This window comes from Bemisia tabaci, chromosome 10 (genome assembly GCF_918797505.1).
Source record: "Bemisia tabaci chromosome 10, PGI_BMITA_v3".
In the NCBI taxonomy this organism is placed as follows: Eukaryota; Metazoa; Arthropoda; class Insecta; order Hemiptera; family Aleyrodidae; genus Bemisia; species Bemisia tabaci.
In genome coordinates, this window is record NC_092802.1 from 3,181,653 (window position 1) to 3,203,091 (window position 21,439).

Genomic DNA, 21,439 nt, shown 5'->3' on the forward strand with positions numbered 1-21,439 from the left:
CATTTTATTTTTTTACTGAGAAATTGTTGGTTGAATCTGTTCGAAAATTTCACTAAATTTGAACGGCAGCACAAAGAAAATTCGGTGTAATTTTCGGACAGGTTCGTTGAACAATTTCTCTGTAAAAAAATATAATGGCGGCGGAAATTTTTAAACGTCGCTTGGCGCTTGTGATACTTTGCCTGGAAGGTGACGACATGTTATGCACACCGGTTCCTACGTATTTTTACTCGCAAAATCGTCAAATTGTAGTTACGATAACATCGATATAGTAAAGATTTTTTTACGCCTTCAAATCCAGCAATACTCTCCGCTTTGCCAAGGAGTTAGTTGCTTAACCGAACCTAACACAGATTTTTGATGGCATTTCAGGAAATCGCGAGTGCGCTAGCTGGCACCATGTATCCAAGAAGAAGGGGCTAACGTATGTTTGAATTCAAAGCATAATAATCCCAATCCCTACTTCCAATCTCGTTTTTTCGCTTTAAAACGATTTAATTTGTTGATAAAACACGAATAGATTGCAATTTGCCGGCGATTGCTAATTGCCTGCAACATATATACCTGAGAATTTTTGTGAAGAAATTAATGAGAAAAAAAAAATTACTGACTGAACAATCATAATCACTGCCTGTGGAAATGTTAATTAAACGATACTAGAGCACTTTATAGATGGTGAAAGTGCAAATCTCGGAAAACACGATTTTCCAGGAGCGTAAAAAAACTGTCTGCATTCCTCTTTATTGTCGGCAGAAGGGATTAACCTTCTACCCTTCTTATTAATAATTCTTGAGGATGGCAATAATAAGATGTTTTTTCAAACTCCATCAGCTGTTTCAATAATTTCTCGAACTGTTAGAAAGTACGGCAGAAATGCCGAGATTCGCGTTTTTGGCACTAAGAATCGACCCTTCATCAGGAGATTCGCATTTTTGCTCTTAGTGTTAAACTTGTTGGTGGATTTGGATCATTTAAAGACGGAAAAAAGGGTTTCACACATAAATTTCCTTATCAGATAAGATTTAGTTGGTCATCGATGCTCCATTAATCCATGCTTTACGCTTTCCTAATTGACCAGTGGACAAAGTACTTTTTCTTCAATTATGATTATTCATAGTTAATCAAAGAAAACTCATTTTATACGTGCGAAACAATTTAAAGTCACGACCGCTTTTGAGTGAGTTGCGATCTTGTAAACGGAGACTCTTTCAGTTTCACTTCAGAATACGATGACCGAACCAAGGGACTTAAAATACACAATCTTATCCAGCCGCCTGCGCTCTCTTCATTTAAAAACGACGTAGATACTAAAAACAATCTTAATATTATTTCAAAATAATATTCCTCGGCATTTTTCCAATATACAACTCGATTTAAACACCCAAAATTATGAACTTTTTGGTCAACATCATTGTACAAGGCCACTCATATTGGATACAGAAGAGCGCCTTCAAATCAATCCGTGAACTTAATGTAAAATTCTGATACCACTATTCGCGCGTCACGGCAGTCATTTTGCATACCCGGCCATTTGAAGGCGTCTCGTTGACTTCAGGCAAACTGATCAAAAACGAGTGTTTCTGGCCACTTTTTGAGTTTTTCTCTGGATCGTCTTCCGCGGATAGCTCGAAGCGAGGGACTCGCGGAGCTTTCCGGACTCGAAAATCGCACTCAGCGGGTCATTTCCAAGCGAGCTTACTTGGTTTCTGCCCGATCAGCGAATTTTCGATTTTGATGCTAAAAATTTAGTCCATGTAACCCATGTCAATTTTTCTCGAGTTTGGACTGAGAAAAAACGTTTGAAATTTCAGTCACATCCTACGTAGTTGGAGGCGTAGAATCATTCTGCACGGTCCCCACTCTCGGCGAACCTCCCTGAGCCGAGAAACAGTCAAAAACTTGTAAAAAACGAGCATTTCTGACCATTTTATGACCCTTTCTCTGGAGCGTTTTCAGCAGATATAGCTCTGAGCGAGGGACTCGCGGAGCTTTCCGGGCTCGAAAATCGCACTCAGCGGGTCAATTCCAAGCAAGCTTACTTGGTTCCGACCCGATCGGCTAACTATCGATTTTGACGCTAAAAATTTAGTCCATGTAACCCCTGTCGATTTTTCTCGATTCAGGACTGAGAAAAAAATTTCAAGATTTCAGTCGCATCCTATGTAGTTGGAGGCATAGAATCGATTCTGCACAGTCCGCTTGCGGGCTCTGGCAGAACAGTCAAAATGAAACAGCTTTCTGACCACTTTTTGCTCTTTTCGGAGCGTTTCAACGGAAACCTCGAGCGAGGATCGGAGCTTTCCGACGAAAATCGCATCAGAGGGTCAATTCCAAGCGAGCTTACTTGGTTCCGACCCGATCGGCGAACTTTCGATTTTGACCTAAAAATTTAGTACATGTACCGCTGTCGATTTTCTCGATTTGGGACTGAGAAAAAAATTTCGAGATTTCAGTCTCATCCTACGTAGTTGGAGGCGTAGAATCGATTCCGCACGGTCCCGACTCTCGGCGAGACTTCCTGAGCCGAGAAACAGTCAAAAACTGGTCAAAAACGAGCTTTTCTGACCACTTTTTGACTCTTTCTCTGGAGCGTTTTCAGCGGATAGCTCGAAGCGAGGGACTCGCGGAGCTTTTCCGACTCGAAAATCGCACTCAGCGGGTCATTTCCAAGCGAGCTTACTTGGTTTCGGCCCGATCGGCGAATTTTTGATTTTGAAAACGAGCTTTTCTGACCACTTTTTGATTCTTTCTTTAGAGCGTTTTTAGCGGCGATTGTCAAGTCTGATCGACTCGTGAAGCATTTTGGACCGGAAATTCGGACTCCTCGACTCATTTTATGGGGGACGAGCTTCATTTCAGCCCGATCTGAGAACTTTCGATTTTGACCCGAAAAGTAAAACCTGCATGGTTACCCGACTAACACAAAAATTTCAACAACGAAGCTGCTGAGAGTAAGGTAAGTCTCTAAAGTATAGGAAATCTAATTAGTCCTTGAACAATGAACTTTTTTACAGGTTTGTAGAATCTTTTGGGATTTTGCAGTGCTTCCGCAGGGCCGGATTTATACCCACTTGCCGCCCATGGGCCGCCTGTACTTGCCGCCCCTTTTCATTCGTTTTGAAATATCAATACAAACCATCAAGTGAACAAGCCGGAGTAGGAGGGGTGCATAAGACGTGTTTATTCGTGTTGGGCACATTTTTTTGCGAAAAGCCCTGTCAACACTAGCCAAAGTTCACGGAACATAGCGCGAAAGTTAAGTTCCGTAAACCTACCTCTGTGTGGTCCAGCCTTCCATTTATAAGAAATGAACGAAAAAATTATAAAAGAATAAATTATGAATGTGGTTTAATAATTTTAATGGACCACTAGACAAGGTACGAATTTCATCATTCTGATACATGTTTCTGAACCAAAATCCCACTTAAAGCACGATACGCGCAACGAAAATTACCTAAATCAACTCCTAACGAAGATATCTATACTAGGGCCCACGAACGATGATCCCTGAGCCGCGGGTATTTCTTGCAAACACTGGCAACAGCGACACCCCGGCCCGAACCGAGTCTCGAGTTCGGGGACAATGCCGAGCCGAGCCACAATCGAACCCTAATTACTTACGCGTAATTTACAATTTCACCCTCCCGCTAGAAAAAACCAAAATTTGTTGAAAGTTGTGTAACATTTTTTTAGCAAGTGTTTCGTTACTCTCCTTTAAAACACGAGTAAAAAGAGGCCTCGTTTATAAAAATCGGTCAAATAGCAGCAAAGTTACAGTTCGAGATACGATGTTATAAATAAAAATTGGACTTCGCTTCAAAAAGGAAAAAAAAGGAAAAAATAAAAATTGTATATAACAATTATATATGATTTAGCTCAGAATTTTACGAGCAATCCAACCATGTAATGGACGAAGAGATTGGGGCAAAATTACAAGAAATTGATCTTTTACGAAAGGGCTTCCTATGAAGAATTTTGACCTGAAGATAGGGGTAGAATAGCAGCAGTTCGCATACAATAGCTTTTCGCGTTCACAATACCCGGTCTCGTCGATGTGCGTGCTCGACCCTGCAGCGTTGTCATTTACATGGTCCGTGCGTTTATTCGCCCGATTTTTCAGGGATCATCGTTCGTGGGCCCTAGTATAATGATTTTTGATTTATGAATTCAAACCACCCGCTCATGAAAACTCAATGCTCTACGTAATTCACATCGCGCGCTACACGTTTATCATGATAGTCTCTGCGATATAAAAATCTGAAAACCTCAATCTTGACGGTTTGGCTCAACCATAGCACATTTCTTGTGGTTTGAACAACACATGATGGGAAATGAACATTGCTCGATTGAGAAGCTTGCTGAAACCGTTGTAGTGCGCGATTTGACTCAAGTAGAGCTTTGAGTTTCTTGTGAGCGGGCAGTGCAAATTCCTCGTAACCAATGTGAAATAAAAACGTTAATATCTTCGTTAGGAGTTGGTTTCAGTAATTTTCGTTGCACGAATCGTGTTTTACGTGAAATTCTGGTAAAGAAACATGTATCAGATTGCTTAAATTCGTACCTTGTCTAGTGGTCCATTTCCGCCACCGCGCTAACCGCACTGTTTTTGACGAAATGCATTAAGTATTCATGCAGTCTTGTAGGCACTATGAGTCTCACGCCAACCGCTGCTGACCGCACTGCGTTTGACGCAATGCGTGAAGTATTCGGGGAGTCTTGTAGGCGCTAAATGTGTTTCATGCTGACTGGCGCGGCGCGCGAAGGGCTTCTCCTTTTCAACTCAAATCCTCGTCATCATTGCTCTTTGCGCCGCGCCGCTCCAGGCCAAACTGCGTGTTTGGTTTCTCTCTCAACTATACCAATGAAAGGCGCTGTCTCTTGTATCGCTGAAAGACGAACAAATTCAACGCAAAAAATTCATTACTATATGTATACTTTAACTCTCAGGAAATGAGAGATTTTGTCGCCTTTTCTCGTTTTTAATTTTTTTTTCTGAATCCGTTTTTTTTTTATACCTAAATTTGAAAATTTGCAAAATTTGCCGCCCCCTAAAATTGCCGCCATGGGCCGCGGCCCATGTGACCACCCCCTAAATCCGGCCCTGGATTAGGGGCTGGGGAGGAACATTTTGACGATGAAACTCCTAAGCCACGTACATCGTTTGCGGTATTCAAAAATCTCCGCTCCCATTTTACTTTTTGGCGGAGAGCAAAGCAATTTCATTCCTTGGATTTTCCACACAGTTTTCTTCACGCAGACGAAAAATCCCGGGGTTTTAAAAAATTGACGTTGAATGGTTTTCATGATAAAATAATGTATGACAGGAAGTCTGCAACGTTGCAAACTGAGATACGTGGCCTCGTAGTTTCACCGTCTATTTGGGTTCATTACTACGCAGATCGATTTTAATGTCAACCTGCGATAACTATGAGAGATGAACAAATTTTCACTTTGTGTGCGTCGTTTTTCCATCTTTTTAATCCATGAAATCGAAAAAAAAAAAAAAAAAAAAAAAAAATTTACCATCCAATTTTCGTTGTTACAGAGAGGTTACTTGTTGGCAGCCCATGTTTTGCCGTTACGCATAAAATCGGCCACGTTTAATAGAGATACATCTAGTCGCTTTCAGTTTGGACCAGGTTTCAGGTTTGAAGTTTCATTTATTCATAAAACTTAGGTAATGTTAAATGTGAAGTTTAACGTGCTTTCAGGCTTAAAAATGTTTTCTCGACTTTGAATTTTAGCCAGGACACGATGCAAGACTAATTGTATTAAACTACTTCAAACTCTTCTCTTTTCAAAATGCGGCATAGTAACTGGTAAGTTCCTGCTGAATCTGGTCCAATTCGTTGCTCCTATGGCGTAAGGGTGTATCTCAAATTCCGCATGAGTCCCGGCACATTGGTTTTGAAGCAAAAAAAAAAAAAAAAAAAAATGCGACAAAAATGTACCATAAAATGGTTTGCTCGGGGTGAGTCCATGGTACGTGCACACTTAAAATCGCGAAAAATCAAAATCTTAGCTAGTGCTATTTTCGAAATACGCGCTTTGAAATTTTCATAGTAAATGCAACTTTTCTACTGATCTTGATCCACTTTTTATTTATTTGTACATTGAATCGGTGTTGATCGGTTTACGTTTTTATTTTTTGTTCGAATCAAGTCGATCGAATACATGCCTTCTCTTTACACGCACACTTCCTTTCATACTCTCTTTTCTAACCGAAAAATTCGCCTTCTGCTGCGTCTGCGGCAATTGTTGTTACGAGTATGCGGTGCGTGCTGGTTTCAGGTAGTTACATAATCGACTCTTTAAAGGCGTTTTGTGTTCGAGAGCAATTCGCCAGTTCTCCAACAGGGTACGCCACTTGCGCAATTCAAACGCCTTCAGAGAGTCGAGTATGTAATGACCTGAAACCAACACGCACAACATATCCGTAACAACAATTGCTGCAGACGCAGCTGAAGGCGAATTGCTCTCGCAAATAAAACGCCTTCAGAGATTCGTGTATGTAATGACCCGAAACCAGCACGCACAACATATTCGTAACAACAATTGCCGCAGACGCAGCTGAAGACGAATGTTTCAGTTAAAAAAAAAGGGTATGAAAGGAAGTGTGCGTGTAACGAGAGGGTATGTATGATCGACATGAATCGAACGAAAAATGAAACCGTTAACCGATCAACACCGATTCAATGTACAAATAAATAAAAAATCGGATCAAAATCAGTGGAAAAGTTGCATTTACTATGAAAATCTCAAATCGCGTATTTCGAAAAAAGGATCAGTCAAGATTTTGATTTTTAGCAATTTTACGTGTACACGTACTATAGACTCGCCCCCTGCAAACCATTTTTGGATGCAATTTTGTTGCTTTTTTTTTATCTTTTAGATAAAAAATCTCGGCAGATTTTGAATTTTCAGCAAAAAAAAAGGACGATAGCCCCTGCGCATGAGTCTCAAGAATCATTCTAAACCCAAAAATCGGTAAAATTAAGAGAAATGAAAGCAGAAGAGTGTTTGGAAAAAAACCTCACATTCGATACAGAAATCGGTCAAGGGTCAATTCCAAGCGAACTTACTTGGTTCCGACCCTATCGGCGAAATTTCCATTTTGACCCGAAAAATTTAGTCCATGTTATCCGTGTCGATTTTTCTCGATTTGGGACGGAGAAAAATATTCATAGATTTCAGTCGCATCCTACGTTGCTGGAAGCGTAGAATCGATTCAGCACGGTCCCGACTCTCGGCAAGGCTCCCTGAACTAAGAAACAGTCAAAAATAGGTCCAAAACTAGCTTTTCTGACCACTTTTTGTCTCTTTCTTCGGAGCGTTTTCAGCGGATAACTCGTAGCGAGGGACACGAGGAGCTTTCCCGACTGGAAAATCCCACTCAGCGGGTCAATTACAAGCGAGCTTACTTGGTTCCGACCCGATCGGCGAACTATCGATTTTTGGACAAAGTACTTTTTCTTCAATTATGATTATTCACAGTTAATCAAAGAAAACTCATTTTATCCGTGCGAAACTATTTAAATTCACGACCGCTTTTGAGTGAGTTGCGATCTTGTAAACGAGCGACTCTTTCAGTTTCACTTCAGAATACGATGACCGAACCAAGGGACTTAAAATACACAATCTGATCCAGCCGCCTGCGCTCTCTTCATTTAAAAAGGACGTAGATACCAAAAACAATCTTAATATTATTTCAAAATAATATTCCTCGGCATTTTCCCAATATGCAACTCGATTTAAACACCCAAAATTATGAACTTTTTGGTCAACATCATTGTAGAAGGCCACTCATAATGGATACAGAAGAGCGCCTTCAAATCAATCCGTAAACTTAATGTAAAATTCTGATACCACTATTCGCGCGTCACGGCAGTCATTTTGCATACCCGGCCATTTGAAGGCGTCTCGTTGACTTCAGGCAAACTGGTCAAAAACGAGTGTTTCTGGCCACTTTTTGAGTTTTTCTCTGGATCGTCTTTCGTGGATAGCTCGAAGCGAGGGACTCGCGGAGCTTTCCGGACTCGAAAATCGCACTCAGCGGGTCATTTCCAAGCGAGCTTACTTGGTTTCTGCCCGATCAGCGAATTTTCGATTTTGATGCTAAAAATTTAGTCCATGTAACCCATGTCAATTTTTCTCGAGTTTGGACTGAGAAAATACGTTTAGAAATTTCAGTCGCATCCTACGTAGTTGGAGGCGTAGAATCATTCCGCACGGTCCCGACTCTCGGCGAGGCTTCTGAGCCGAGAAACATTCAGAAACTGGTCAAAAACGAGCATTTCTGACTCCTTTTTGAATCTTTCTCTGGAGCGTTTTCAGCGGATAGCTTTAAGCGAGGGACTCGCGGAGCTTTTCGGACTCGAAAATCGCACTCAGCGAGTCAATTCCAAGCGAGCTTACTTGGTTCCGTCCCGATCGGCTAACTATCGATTTTGACGCTCAAAATTTAGTCCATGTAACCCCTGTCGATTTTTCTCGATTTGGGACTGAGAAAAACATTGCAAGATTTCAGTCGCATCCTATGAGTTAGAGGCGTAGAATCGATTCCGCACAGTCTTGGTTCAGAGAAATGAAAGCAGAATAGTGTTTGGAAAAAAACCTCACATTCGATACAAAAATCGGTCAAGGGTCAATTCCAGGCGAGCTTACTTGGTTCCGACCCTATCGGCGAAATTTCCATTTTGACCCGAAAAATTTAGTACATGTTATCCGTGTCGATTTTTCTCGATTTGGGACGGAGAAAAATATTCGAGATTTCAGTCGCATCCTACGTAGTTGGAGGCGTAGAATCGATTCCGCACGGTCCCGACTCTCGGCGAGGCTTCCTGAGTCGAGAAACAGTCAAGACTGGTCAAAAAGGAGCTTTTCTGACCACTGCTTTTTGACTCTTTCTATGGAGCGTTTTCAGCGGATAGCTCGAAGCGAGGGACTCGCGGAGCTTTCCGGACTCGAAAATCGCACTCAGCGGGTCAATTCCAAGCGAGCTTACTTGGTTTCGGCCCGATCGGCGAACTTTCGATTTTGACGCTAAAAATTTAGTCCAAGTAACCCTTGTCGATTTTCGTCGATTTTGGACTGAGAAAAAATTTCGAGATATCAGTCGCATCCTACGTAGTTGGAGGCGTAGAATCGATTCCGCACGGTCCCGACTCTCGGCGAGGCTTCCTGAGCCGAGAAACATTCAAAACTGGTCAAAAACGAGCTTTTCTGACCACTTTTTGACTCTTTCTCAGGAGCGTTTTCAGCGGATAGCTCGAAGCGAGGGACTCGCGGACCTTTTCCGACTCGAAAATCGAACTCAGCGGGTCAATTCCAAGTTACCTTACTTGGTGTCGGCCGATTGGCGAACTTTTGATTTTGTCGAGCCGAGAACCAGTCAAAAGCTGGTCAAAAACGAGCTTTTCTGACCACTTTTTGCCTGTTTCTCTGGAGCGTTTTCAGCGGATAGCTCGAAGCGAGGGATTCGCGGACCTTTTCCGACTCGAAAATCGAACTCAGCGGGTCAATTCCAAGCTAGCTTACTTGGTTTTTGCCAGATCGGCGAATTTTCGATTTTGATGCTAGAAAGGAGGGGTATAGTTAGTGAGGGGGCCTTTTTTGGGTCCACCCTGAAATTCCTCAACTCCGCGATTTTTTGGTCATTGAAGGTCTATATTTTACGGAATTCATAATGGTTTGGTCATTTCCGATCTATTTCAGGGTCTACCACTGGCCTAAACATGGGTCTGAAGGCCGATTTTGGCGAAAAATGCTGGTTTTTCGGCATTCAACGCGCTGTTTCATACCGATCCCTTCGGAGGACAAAAAAGTCCTTCAAGTATGTTCATTAGGGATGTAAGAGAGTCACTTTGGCCAATTTTCGTTGATGTCAAACTTTGCGCTCATAGTTAAAAAAAACTTTTTAGAATTTTCCTGTTTTTCATCATTATTTAAAATGGCTTAAAAAAGCGACTCATCTTACGCCAGAGTTTAACTTTTTTGGCAATAAATGGACGTGGGTGGTCAAAACCTTCCTCAAAAAACTTTTTTCGATTCAAAGCCCCCCCTAAAAGCCGGTGTTGCCATATTTCATTGCCTGAATTCACGGAAAACCTAGTATTTTAGAATTCGGAGGCTGCTCCTCGTCAAGAACATTCCGAGAGTTCAGAAACCTTTATTTTTCACACGCAGTGGCCACATTAGTAGGAATTTTATGCATGTTTTATCTATTTATGTATTTATCTCCCGCTGTGGCGCATCACTTTTTTCTTCATCATTCCAAGAACTCGTAAGAGAATGGGTCGTCTGTAGGTGCATGATCTTAGAAAAATTAATACCGGCACATATGATCCACTTGTACCTCTCTTATATATTTATTCCATAGGCATGATCCGAAAAAAATGGCGCAAAACCACCTAAACGCGAATTTTTCTCGATTTTCACGAATAACATGTGGCAACGCTGCGCCACAGCGGGAGATAAATACATAAATAGATAAAACATGCATAAAATTCCTACTAATGTGGCCACTGCGTGTGAAAAATAAAGGTTTCTGAACTCTCGGAATGTTCTTGACGAGGAGCAGCCTCCGAATTCTAAAATACTAGGTTTTCCGTGAATTCAGGCAATGAAATATGGCAACACCGGCTTTTAGGGGGGGCTTTGAATCGAAAAAAGTTTTTTGAGGAAGGTTTTGACCACCCACGTCCATTTATTGCCAAAAAAGTTAAACTCTGGCGTAAGATGAGTCGCTTTTTTAAGCCATTTTAAATAATGATGAAAAACAGGAAAATTCTAAAAAGTTTTTTTTAACTATGAGCGCAAAGTTTGACATCAACGAAAATTGGCCAAAGTGACTCTCTTACATCCCTAATGAACATACTTGAAGGACTTTTTTGTCCTCCGAAGGGATCGGTATGAAACAGCGCGTTGAATGCCGAAAAACCCGCATTTTTCGCCAAAATCGGCCTTCAGACCCATGTTTAGGCCAGTGATAGACCCCGAAATAGATCGGAAATGACCAAACCATTATGCATTCCGTAAAATATAGACCTTCAATGACCAAAAAATCGCGGAGTTGAGGAATTTCAGGGTGGGCCCAAAAAAGGCCCTTAACGATACCCCTCCTTTGATAAATGTTATGGGAATTTGTTGGGTCGACCATTTTTCAAAGGCAACGAGAGAAGTAGGACAAATCAACCTATTCTCAAAGCTTTAATACTTGTACAAAATACGTCGTTTCACGATTGAAAAATGTAACTACAATTTTTGCCGATGTATGTAGGAATATAACTGTGCAATACTACCACACCTAGAGGAAGAACACCGCATGAGTCTTCAGACGTTGCTAAAATCAGGAGGTTGGATTTCCTTCAATCTCGCCCGATGCAATTTGAGAGGCACGATCATTTTCTACCCAATTTTAAGCAGGTACCCGCTTCGCTCCATTATTGAAATCTATTGTTAAGGTGATTCGATGGACGCCATATTTTGTGTCAGAACGGCATGCGATACACCGCATCAATTGGTTACATTTTTTTTAGCTACTCGTCATTTTTCTCGAATTTTGAGATCGCAATTCTGTTTTCAGGAGACTAAAGCACTCACTTCCCAATTTTAACAAAGAAATTCAACGTAATAAAGGCATGGTTTTTTTTTAAAGAGAAAATATCGCATTCGAGTGCAGTTTCGATATCAGTATCGAATGCGATATTTTCTCTCTAAAAAAATCACGCCTTTATTACGTTGAATTCATTTGTTAAAATTGGTAAGTGGGTGCTTTAGTCTCCTGAAAACAGAATTGCGATCTCAAAATTGAAGAGAAATGACAAGTAGTTGAAAAAATGGAACCAATTGATGCGATATATCGCATACCGTTCTGACACAAAATATGGCGTCCATCGAATCACCTTAACCCCATAATGCTTCCAGTACGCTTCAAGAAGGCCTAAGGAAACTCGGCTTGAAGAAACCCTGAAGAATGGTTCAAGTAAAACACCGGATTCTTAGCCAAGAAACCCGACTTGTCATGGTAAATTAACCAAGAAGCAAATGTTACGAGGGCCTTGTAAGATATCTCTTCCACTATGGTTTCCTCTTTTACCTATACTCGGAAAAATTACACCAGGTGTCAGGGCCGGATTAAGGGGGTGGCCACATGGGCCGCGGCTCATGGCGGCAAATCTAAGGGGCGGCAAAAATTTGCAATTTTTTAAAGTGAAGGTAGGTATAAAAAAAATCGAATTTATTAAAAACAAAATTACAAACGAAGGAAGGCGACAAAATCTCTCATTTCCTAAGAGTATAGTAATTTCTAATTTCGTCGTCTCTTAGTGATACGAGAGACAGCACCTTTAATAAGTAGAGTTAAGAGAGAGACCAAACACGCAATTTGACCAGGAACGGCGCGACTTAGAGAGAAATGATAACGAGGACTTGAGATGAAAAGGAGAAGCACTCGTCGCGGCGATCGGCATCTAACACATATTAGCGCCTACAAGACTGCACGAATACTTCACGCATTGCATCAAACACAGTGCGGTCATTGCGGTCAGCGTGAAACGGATAGCGCCTACAAGAATGCATGAATACTTCACGCATCGCGTCCAACACAGAGCGTTCAGCAGCGGTCGGCGTGAAACGCATAGCGCCTACAAGACTGTCGGAATACTTCACGCATTGCGCCAAACACGGTGAGGTCTGCGCGGCGCGGCGTCGGAGGTTAAAATCATTGATCCACATTTATGTTTGTTCTTCCATAATTTTTTCGTTCATTTCTTATGAATGGAAGGCCTTATCCACACAGAGATAAGTTTACGGTACTTAACTTTCGCGCAAAGTTCCGTGAGCTTTTGCTAGTAGTGTTGACAGGGCTTTCCCAAAAAATGTGTTCAACACGAGTGAATGCGTCTTATGCACCCCTCCCCCGCTGACACGTTCATTTGATGCGGTTTTTATGGAGTTTTAATACGAATGAGAAGGGGGCGGCAAAATACAGGCGGCCCATGGGCGGCAAGTAGGTGAATCCGGCCATGGACGGATTCAACCAAATCAAGTCGGGGTTCGAGCCTGGTACCTTTGGGTCAGTAAGTCAGTTGACTCACAATCAGTTGTTAATGGCTGGACCAGGAGTTTTTTTTTTCTAAATTCCCGCGGTTTGTAGTAAAACCATAAAACTGGGAATCGATGAAATGAACGAACCAATCACAATCTCAGGTACTCAGGTTCGGATTGGGACTGAATGGAATGATGTGAACCAACCAATCTGTTTTGTTTTTGCCAAATCAGCTGATTTGTTTTAGTCGCATTTCGCATTAGTTGTTTGTATGTAATTGTAATCAGGTTCAAACTGGACGGTAAGGTATACGATACCATTAAAAATTTGCCGATAATCGTGTTTTCCTCTTTTATCTCGCGTGAGTGCGTGATTTTAGAGGCCGAAAGTGCATCTCGTATTGTGTAACGGATCTAGTTATTTCCCGAACCTTTCGATGTTTTCCTTTCCTTTAAGTAAATAATAGAAACAGAGGATCTTGATTTCCGAAGTCCGTGGACGCCGAAATTCGCATTTATGTAAAAAGTTCTACGTGTTTTGAGTGTATAGTTGCATAAACTGACTGTGATGATTCAAAGTTACAAGCTCAAAGTTTCCAGCTGAATGTTTCGTAGTTGGACGTGACATTTCTTCCTTCCCAAAGAAAGGCAGCAAGTAAGTATGTAGCTTGATTAATTATTAAGCGCTCCTGAAGGGAGAATGCATTTTATTGTTCTGGGAAATTCCTCAAAGTACCCTCTAAAACTTCAAAATAATCGGTTTCCAATCTGTTGTCCATTATCGGTAGTTGCATCATCAGTTACATTGATTGTTGCTCTCGACAGCCAATACAATTTCATCAGGTTTCTTGGAAATACCTCGCAGAGGTCTTGCTGAATTCTCTCAGTTGCAGTGATGGAGCAATCTCATGGATCAACTTGTCATGTATCACCTGCACAAACTGTAGAAGAGCTTGCGAGAAATTAGTAAACAGAGCGTTAGAGTACCTACGATTTCAGGCCTACAATCTTTAAAATTGCTTCTAGTAGCAATGTAGATGATACTCGGTATAACTCTAAATGTCAGTCAACTACAGTAACATTAATCCTTAACTTGTCGCAATTCCTATTAGATGAGCCTTACGAGTTACACACGTTGCTTCAACAACAAAGGCTATGGAGTTTGAGACTTGAGACTACCGGCTGATGAAGAGACTTACCTATAGATAAGATTTATTTCATATTGAGGCAGATTTCATTCATTCAAGCTTCAATTCATTTATAATTTTTCTGAAACCAAATCTCATATGACCAATCGCTTACAGCCAATGATTTCGTAGGCACTCCTATGTGCTTAAGTATTTTCCAAACCAACCAGACGGGGTGGCCTTATGTGGTCGAAAATACCGATCGAATGTCGGTGAAATTATTTGGATAGGTATTCGAGTATTAATCGATTAGCATTCAAAAATTTGGCAAATCTGGGGTGACATATTCTTCCCTTCAGTAGTTCAAAATTTCGAGGATGGAAAATTTCCCTCCATATCCCATGCCCTGAAGTCCAAATTATCACCAGTATGGTTGAAAAAAGTCCATCATGTAGAAATACTTTCCAAAAGTGCGAATAATAGAGCCTTGTGCAAGCTTTGTTCCACCACCCTGACATATTTGCGAAGCACTGTTACAAAAAAATAAAAAATCCGAGCATTAATTGAAAACATTCGATTATTCGCTTCTAATATTTAAAGTCGCAAGTTTCGATTTCTCCAATAATAGCAGAATTTGCAATCGAAAAGTTTCGAATAATCGCATTTGCATTTGATAATCATCCATTCCTATATGGGACGATATGTTACCATAGATTTTCGGCAGGTAGTGCCACCTTACGAGCCATTTTGTCCATAATACTTTCTAGGAATAGTACCAGTCAATATCCATAAGAATGCACTCATTCAAAATCCAAAGGAAACAAAATATCAAGGATTAAGTATTAAGCAGGAAAATGGGGCAAAATGTAATACTAATTCCTGTTCGGGCAGGGTTAAATTAAATCATTCGGCAGTGGGTTAAGATATGACAAACTTTTGTGTATCGCATCTAGTAGCCTTAGGTACTCACTCGATGTTGTCATCGATATTATTATCATTCATCTAATGATGGTTCACTGAAAAGTCCGTGAAATCAATTATGTGGGAGTGAACAGATTCAGTGAATACTTTCTCCCCTCATTGCTTTTGTTAATTGGATCACATTTTGCCATGAGGAACCGTTATTTCTGGCTCATTTTAGGAACAACATATGAGGACTTGTATGTAACAATGGCGGATGTGAAAAATTACCTTTTTGAAACACGCTCAAAAAACTGTTTCGGCATCGAGAAAATCTTAAGAAAATACTTGTGATGTGATCTTCAAGATCTGTACATTAAGTACGCCAGAGGCAAGCATATTTAATCTTTGTGTGACCAAAACTGTCTTTTAAGCGTGTTTCGAAAAGGTAATTTTTTACATCCGCCATTGTTACAGATAAGGCCTCATATATGCCATGGGTTTCCCTATTCACAAAGGTGCTTTTATAGAAGAGCCAGAGACATTGATTCCTTATTGCAAAATGTAATAATCCATTTGTGAGTTGGTCATTCTGAACTTATCATTGAGGTGTCTCGTCATAATTTCTGGTGCGGTCAAACAGGTGTGCTGTATTGCACGCCAGTCATGTACAAGGGCTTTCGTTCTGCTTATTTCTAAAAATTCCAAATCCGCCAAGATTTTTGTCTTAATGGATGCGTTATGTTGCACGCCAGTTGGACCGCGCCAGAAACTGACGAAACACCTTCAGCAATCTTCAAATCCTCAAACTTTGAGAACTTTCGATTATGAGAAACATATTGACTGTGTAAGTCGGCAATCACATAACTCGGTTTGCGACGTCGCAGACTTCCTGTCATACTTTATTTTTTAAACGGAAAACTACTCAACGGCAATTCTTTAAATTTGCCAAGATTTTTCTTCTCTATGAGAAGAAAATTCTGCATAAACTTCAAGGAATGATGTCAATTTGTTCTCCTGTAAAAAAATAACACAGATGCGTAGATTTTCAGACACCGCAAACGAGTTATGTGATTGCCGACTTACACCGTTGATATGAAGGCGTGAGATGAGTCATTAGGTGATGCATCTTTATATTTTCATTATCACAATGAATCAGTGATGGAGAAAATAAATCCAACTCCAATTTAATTTTGAAAACTTATAGCAACCGCGCTAAAAAATCATCCAGTCGATTACTTCCTTAAAACTCCGTTAGAGAGCGTAGGCTGTGACTTGGACATGACAATAATTCCTTAAAATCCCGATAGATGGCGTAGGCAGTCCACGGCTGTGGCAAGCACCACGGACATGCAGCGCTGTTGTTGGTCGACGACTACGCAGCAGCAAAATGAGCTAACAACTCGAGAAAATCGAGAAATGTTTCAGTTTTTGTTCGGCCGAGGTCAAGAGACCCTCGTTTGCGACTGGTCTGAGTGTCTCTGGTTTGTGTGCCATATTATCTGGAACATTTGCGGTTGGCTTTTCCTCCTGTTTCGTTCTTAAATCGCGTTTCCGCCGTGCTTATCAACTCGGAGCGGTTCTTAGACTCGTGATTTTTCATGGTGAAGTTTTCGCTCTCTTTGTTGAACTCGACGCTGAGTCCGATATAAGTGTGTCAAGCAGATATGGATACGCCATGGAGTACGTGATATAAAGGTAAAGAATCATTCTCACTGCACTTTTATCATTTCCTATCGTTGCTTTCGAAACTCAACTGCTTTTCGCTTAGGCCGTGTTTTCTGAAGTTTCAGGCCTGGGGCTAGTTTATGTTCGACGCCAATGTCGCGAGAAATTACGCCATAGCTTCGTTGGTCAAGTACTTCGCCAAGTCATTGCTTGAACGATCTCATTTCGTTACGAAACTATCTGACTTCGCGAAGTTCCGAAAGCTTGCCGTTTGTTAGGTAAATTCGCTGCTGCCTTTGTTTGTATCTCGTTGCGTTATCAATCGACTCTGACTTCCATGTTGTGTTATGTTATGCCTGCTCTATTCTGGTCACATTGAAGGTCGCCTAACCTTTGCAGCTGATTGTAGGACTCCCACGCCTATTGTTTTCGCGATTTGTTCGTTCTAATCACTCGACTTTTGGCAATCTTACCCTAGGTGCAATTAGATCATACACTCAGAATATGTAGTGCAGGACTATATGCACTTATCCTTAGGCATGATGTGCGACTCAGCGCAGTCAATGGATCACTAGAGCTCACTCATATTATGTTGAGACGAAAGAGAAGTGTAGGGCTTTTTTTATGCGAATCGCAACGCTGTGGATCGCGATGAACATCGATATTTTTTATTCCGTTCCTCAGCCGCGTTCCAAGTGGATTAGGGTGGAACGCTGGATCGCTCTTCCAAGGTGGGGCGATCTCGCGATCCAATGTGTTCCTCATCTGGGAGGAACTTGCCGTCCCCAACAAATCAACCAAATTCCAAGTTTGGATTTTTTTATCACTTGGAACACTTTGGATCGCTCAGGACTCCGATCCAGTGCGTTCCACTACAATCCACCCTGTTCCGCGATAAAAAAAAAGTCCTTATAGCTTGTTTCAGAGGACTTTTCCTTTTTTACTGTGTAAGTAAGTGATTTACAGAATATGGAGACTGGCGCACACAGTTAAAAAGGACAGTTTTCTGTAAAGAACTCCATTGCCCATGAAACAAATGTTGATGGTGCCATTTGACAGCATGTATCATCAGGTCCAATTGCACTGATTCAGAACCAATCAGAGATTGACACTTGTCTCAGTATGCTATGCATGAGCTCCAAGGAAGGTGCAAATTTAAGCATTCAGATAGACGTCTCCTACAATTAAAATTTCACTATGAGAATTATTTGCAGGGGGAAATTATCGGACATTAAATCCCAACCATGGTTTTATTTATTTTATTTAACGCTGGCTTATAAGAATTTAAAATTCGCTCACACACAATGGATCAGAGTTTATGTGAATCAAATCGCTCGCTATTAATGATTTGGCAGGCCTTTATTGAGTATTGTCCCCTCCCTGCCTCGTGTATATCGAGGGGTTTGATAGATCGAACCCCCCTTTTTGCTGTTAGGCGAAAGGGGAGGAACCCTTTCCATTAAAAATGGGTCACTTAGCGAAGATTAACTCTTACACTAACTTTCATGTAAAAAACGGATACCAATAGTATTTAAATTATAAGAAAAAAATATTTCTCAGTTAAAAAACCTAGCACCGCCTAATTTGAAATCTCAAGTTACCTCATGCATTAATTTCTGAGGAAGAGTTTAATTTATCCCTTTTTTCCCCTAAGAAAACTGGAATTTCTGCAGTAAGTACATCTTGCGTTAGCATTTTGTGGACCTTTATTATGATGTCACTCTCCTTCAGGCGAATTTCCGCGAGCGAATTTAGTCGAATTTTTTATCCAGATCGGCAGAGCTGCAAACTAAAAAGAAAAACGCTCTGCTGAAGTCGAGAACGAAACTCAGTTGCTTGATGAATTTTGGCCAGCGTTTAGGTAAATCCATCCACTTTTCGAGCCACCTAAGGAATTTTGGATGTGTTCATTATTGTTGCCAGCATGAAAACCAAATTTAGGTGCACCATGGGCTAAAAGGACTTTCGTTTTATTGTAACGGAAGTTAGCAATAAGTCAAAAACTTAAGCAAATCCACTCGCGAATTTACTGCCGTGATATCAAAGAGAACAGTAAGTGTCAAATTTTCGAAATCTAGTTTCCTTCAAAATTCGTTAAATCTTTTTCAGATGAAATCACTGAAGTAGCTAAGATGGTAAAATTCATTTTAATTGTATAAAAATGAGACATACGAGAAAGCCGTAAGTGCGCGAAAAATGGCGTACTTTCAGGCTAGACAGTAAGTGACATTCTTCCTCCAGAGAGCCTATGAAAACAGTGCTTTCAAGTAAAGTGCCGCCTTCGTCTGCCAATTTCCAACCTGAAAATGGGTTTGTTGTGTGTCGAAAATGCAACCACAAAAGTATGCAGAAGATTGAACTTACGGGTCTTGCCTAATGAAAACCTAGCATGAAAATGCAAAATACCCTTTTTATGTAATTGAAATAAAATCGGTCAATTTTTAATCATCCAAATTACTTATAGGAGTCCTTCGTACGATTAGTGACAATTTGACAAAGAACGGAAGCTTCTTTCAATACAATTTTCCGGTCAAAAAATTCCGAGCCCGTTTTCTGAAAATTTTATTTTTGCACCTACTTACTGCTCTCTTCGCTATCACGGCAGAATATTGGCCTTTTTGCCTTCACACTTGACGGGAGGCTCTACAACCGTGGCCCTCGACGCAATCTCCAATCTAGAAATGTAAGGCCAAGGATTTTTATTGCCTCGCAGATGGACACAGATAAACTCATTACGAGGGAAAACTCAGAGTAATGCTTCCAAGGTGGTCCTCCGTTATTTTTCCTCAATCCCAGCGACAGAGGAAAGGAGAAAGTGTGAAACAGGCGAATTCACTGAGGTAACTGCTTAAATAATTCGTCGCTTCGCGAACATTGCGTTTTATCACGAGCCCTGACGTGCGTTTAGGTCGGCAGTTTCTAGGGCTCATGTGAGCAGCGGACTTTCGCCTTTATGGAGCGACGAATTCTTCTCTCAGTGCTGCCCGCAATAGTTTCCAGCCAATAGTCCATTCGGAGAGGAAAGTAAATAATTACAGAAATGCAACGGGGAGAAAGTGCGCGTTTCTGCCCGCTTTAAAAAATCATTTTGAGCCCGTGCTCGCCCGCTAGAGCGCGCCTCTTTCACCGGGGCTCTCGGACCGAAAAATTGATGGAATTTTCCGCTGAGGGGCTCGCGAATTGCGACGAGGCAAATACCATGAGCTTGTTTCGATTCAGCTCTATCTGGTGTTGCTCTTTAAATTCAAGCCTGGTTTTTTTTTCGAAATTGTGGACTTCTGGCTTTCAAAATTTACGGAAACCGGAAACTCAAGCAGTTCTCACTGCACTGCACTGGATAAAAAAATACATTGGATCTAAAAAGTCTAGACTCTTGAAAACATTGACAAGAATAAATACTCTCGATTCAAACGGTTTTTTGCTTGAATCAAAACGAAATCCGCTTAAATTAAGAGGCTTGGTTCTTGATTTAAGCTAGATTCTGATTGAATCATGAGTACTTTTTCTTGTTGATGTTTTTAAGAGTCTGGACTCTAGATCCAATGTGTTTTTTTTCCAGTGTGCCGTGCTAAAGAAAAACGCCGTATGCCTATTCGAGAGTTGCCAAACTCCCTCAGATGAAACGTTTATTTTGGAAGTAAGTTACCTATGCATATTTGTCCTCGCTATTGTCAGATATTTTGGATCAAAATGCGAACAATATTATCTGAAAAATTGGAAGGAAAATACCCATAAGTTTCCCAGCAAATTAATATTTTATCAAAGGAAATCCGGCAACATCAGAAGGCTCATACGGCGTTTTTCCTTTTCACTCGGAGCTTTCTAGCAGGAATTGGATCAATTTACTTAGTGGTCTGATTATGGGAGCAGGGTGTCCGCAAGTCCGGAATTTCCGGAAAGTACGGGAAAAAAGTACTGATTTTTTAAGGGCGGTCCAAAAGTACTGAAAAAGTACGGAAATTCCTCAAGAAGGTCCGGAATTTTTTTCATTGTTTTTGTCATTTTGCCACAAATTACTAAGTGGTCTCGCTGGAAATAAAACACATTAGACCTAGAGTCCAGACTCTTGAAAACATTGACAAGAAAAAATACTCTTGATTCAATCAGATTTTGTCTTAAATCAAAAAGAAATCTGCTCAAATTAAGAGGCTTGGTCCTTGATTTAAGCCAAAATCCGATTGAATCAAGAGTATTTTTTCTTGTCGATGTTTTTAAGAGTCTGGACTCCAGATCCACTGTGTTTTTTTCCCCCAGTGCTGATTATGGGCCGCAACCCAGACAATGAGGTGTAAGTGAAGGATTATTTTTGGCATTAATCAGGAAAAACACAAAGAACTCGAAAACTGAAACACAGTAGAAACCCTGATGGCAGAATTTTCTCCTATTTTCTTTGCCAGCGGAGGAACCTCATATTTCCACGGATCGGGGCTCAAAGCTCTACACTTATCGAGAAAGCCCCTGTCTCGTTGAGTTGTTTACCCACAGCGCTCACTGGGCCGAGTCAATAGAAGATGTCGGACAAAATTTGGAAACTTTAAACGCTTATTACTCCGTTTTTACAGAACTTTAAGGTTCTAAAAGTGGTTTCATTGGTTTCCTCGTAAAATTATGATCTGGAAACACCCCTTGAAATTTGAAATGTGACGAATTAAACATCTAACTTTGCAGTTTTAGAAAAATGAATTTGTGTCCGATCC

The 21,439-nt window shown here is 40.9% G+C and overlaps 1 protein-coding gene across 4 annotated transcripts in view; it reads left to right on the forward strand.

The window, feature by feature from the left end:
* Positions 1 to 13,317: 13,317 nt before the first annotated feature.
* Ufd4 (ubiquitin fusion-degradation 4-like) overlaps positions 13,318 to 21,439 on the forward strand; it is a 175,295-nt gene continuing 167,173 nt past the window's right edge. For 3 of the 4 annotated variants that reach the window (XM_019052976.2, XM_072305446.1, XM_072305447.1), the window contains exon 1: positions 16,468 to 16,772. The gene's annotated coding sequence lies outside the window, so the exon portion shown is untranslated. Of the gene's footprint in view, positions 13,703 to 16,467; positions 16,773 to 21,439 lie in introns of those variants that run through there. The other variant, XM_072305444.1, reaches the window with a different exon arrangement.